Raw genomic sequence first — 3082 nt, 5'->3', positions numbered from 1 at the left:
TAATATATAGATATATATATAGATATCTATATATATATATTAAAGTTGTAAAGGTGATGAAATTGAGCAGATATTAGGCATTTTGCCACCATCCATGTGTTGTGTGGTAATCGAAGGTCAGACTCGCTCCTGCGCATCTGATTGGACCACATGCCGTACAGCCCGCCCCCTTTCCGCTCCGAGTGGCCTATCGCCGCTCTGTCCCGTCACTCCAGTCCACGCCAGCCAATCGGGTGCCTTTGTCCTTTACACAAACGTTAGCCGGGCAGCTAGCGCTAGCATCCAACATGTCGTCCGCGTCTGTGTTCCCCATGTGTTTGCGGGCGAGCCGGGGCCTCCTGAGGCTCAGGACCGGGGCGGTGGGGGCCTCTGCCCCGGTCGTGGTGGACGTTGTCCGGACTCTCTCCACGGACAAGCCGCCGGCCGGTACGGGCGGTGCAACGGGCGGGCTGGCCCAGGCTATCCTCCAGGAGAGGCTCCAGCAGCAGAAGCAGACTCAGGTGGGTCAGCGAGCTGCTCGTGTGCGCTCGATTTGAACACCGTGGCAACATTGTGGGCGGGGTTAGCGGTAACTATGCTGCTTGTGGATGTAAACCCCGCCCGTGCGTTCTGCCCATGTACAAAAAATCGAGGCCACTTAACTGACATTTCTATCCTCCTCACGTTAAGCTTAAAGCTACTTTACGCCTTGAATATTTAGCTGAAAAACAGACACCGGGAGACCGTGTTGAGTACATGTTGTGAGCTACTTGTCTCGATAAGTGTCACCTTCGTAAATCGTACGTTTCGGCTCCGTTTCGCGGTTCTGCTGAATGAATGAACCAGAGATTAGGGAAGCTAACAGGTTAGCAGGCTAACGCTAGCATGCGTTTTTTACAGGGGGCTGTCTGTCCGTCAGTAAAGCTTGTAAAATACACATTTTAACAGTTTAACAGTCATTCCCTGAACCCAGTCATGACTTTCACTGACAGAATAATCAAGAAAATTACGTGTGCTTGTTGGCTGTGGTTAGCTATGACAGTTAGCATCAAGCTAAGATGTCTCTAATGTCAGTTAGCATCAAGCTAGGCTGGCTGTCATGTTAGTTAGTACAAGCTAATCTGGCTGTAATGGTAGTTAGCATCAAGCTAAAATGTCTCTAATGTCAGTTAGCATCAAGCTAAAATGTCTCTAATGTCAGTTAGCATCAAGCTAGGCTGGCTGTAATGTTAGTTAGCATCACGCTAAGATGTCTCTAATGTCAGTTAGCATCAAGCTAAGCTGGCTGTAATGTCAGTTAGCATCAAGCTAATCTGGCTGTAATGGTAGTTAGCATCAAGCTAAGATGTCTCTAATGTCAGTTAGCATCAAGCTAAGAACACTCTAATGTCAGTTAGCATCAAGCTGGGCTGGCTATAATGTTGGTTAGCATCAAGCTAAACCGGCTGTAATCTGAGTTAGCATCAAGCTAAGATGTCTCTAATGTCAGTTAGCATCAAGCTAAGATGTCTCTAATGTCAGTTAGCATCAAGCTAAGATGTCTCTAATGTCAGTTAGCATCAAGCTAAGATGTCTCTAATGTCAGTTAGCATCAAGCTAAGATGTCTCTAATGTCAGTTAGCATCAAGCTAAGATGTCTCTAATGTCAGTTAGCATCAAGCTAAGATGTCTCTAATGTCAGTTAGCATCAAGCTAAGATGTCTCCAATGTCAGTTAGCATCAAGCTAAGATGTCTCTAATGTCAGTTAGCATCAGGCTAAGATGTCTCTAATGTAAGTTAGCATCAGTCTAAAATGGCTGTAATGTCAGTTAGCATCAAGCTAAGATGTCTCTAATGTCGGTTAGCATCAAGCTAAGATGTCTCCAATGTCAGTTAGCATCAAGCTAAGATGTCTCTAATGTCAGTTAGCATCAGGCTAAGATGTCTCTAATGTAAGTTAGCATCAGTCTAAACTGGCTGTAATGTCAGTTAGCATCAAGCTAAGATGTCTCTAATGTCGGTTAGCATCAAGCTAAGATGTCTCTAATGTCAGTTAGCATAAAGCTAAGCTGTCTCTAATGTTGGGGTGTCTGCTCCTAACAGATATGAAGGTCAGAACAGACCCCCCCCCCCCCCCTCACTTCACGTTAAACCTCCCCAAAAAGTGACCACAGCCCCTTCCTTGTGTTTGTATCCCTCCTGTTGTTCTGGGTCAAATCTGACCACTTTATAAACTGTCTATATCTGAAATATGAGTTTCTTTTTAAGCAAATTGCAAGAAAAATTTGATTGGATTCCTTCCAACGCTCTTTATAAATACAACTGATCACTTTCACTCCTCTGATCTTAAATATCAGTCAATTTTGCATTATTTTTCCTTTTTTATTTGATTATTCTCATGCTATTTTTATACTTCTACTGCAATAGATCTCCGAGGGAAGTGTTGTATTTTTGTGTTAGATGGATATATAACTTTATTTCCTCTTACCGGTCTGTCTGTGTGGACTTTGTCCTCAGAGATCCCTCCACCTGGTCCCTGAACCTGTTCTCTGTAGATCTCTACCCCCTACCCCTCAGAGCGGGGTATTTCCAGCCTGTAGCTTTAGTTTATTATGAATGAGCTTAAAGTCAGAAACTCTTCATTTAACTTCACTCAACACATTAAAGCAAAGTTACACAAAACATCAGACACATTGTTATTAAAAATGAGATTAATGTTGTCCTCATGTTGTCCTCATGTTGTCCTCATGTTGCCCTCATGTTGCCCTCATGTTGCCCTCGTGTTGTCCCCGTGTTGCCCTCGTGTAGTCCCCGTGTTGCCCTCGTGTTGTCTTCGTGTTGTCCTCGTGTTGTCCTCATGTTGTCCCCGTGTTGCTTTCATGTTGTCTTCGTGTTGTCTTCGTGTTGTCCTCGTGTTGTCCTCGTGTTGTCCTCGTGTTGTCCTCGTGTTGTCCCCGTGTTGTCTTCATGTTGTCTTCATGTTGTCTTCATGTTGTCTTCATGTTGTCCTCATGTTGCCCTCGTGTTGCCCTCATGTTGTCTTCGTGTTGCCCTCATGTTGCCCTCATGTTGCCCTCATGTTGTCCTCATGTTGTCCTCATGTTGTCCTCATGTTGTCCTCAT

Source organism: Etheostoma cragini, chromosome 3 (genome assembly GCF_013103735.1).
Source record: "Etheostoma cragini isolate CJK2018 chromosome 3, CSU_Ecrag_1.0, whole genome shotgun sequence".
NCBI classification, from domain to species: domain Eukaryota; kingdom Metazoa; phylum Chordata; class Actinopteri; order Perciformes; family Percidae; genus Etheostoma; species Etheostoma cragini.
This window is presented reverse-complemented; position numbering follows the sequence as displayed.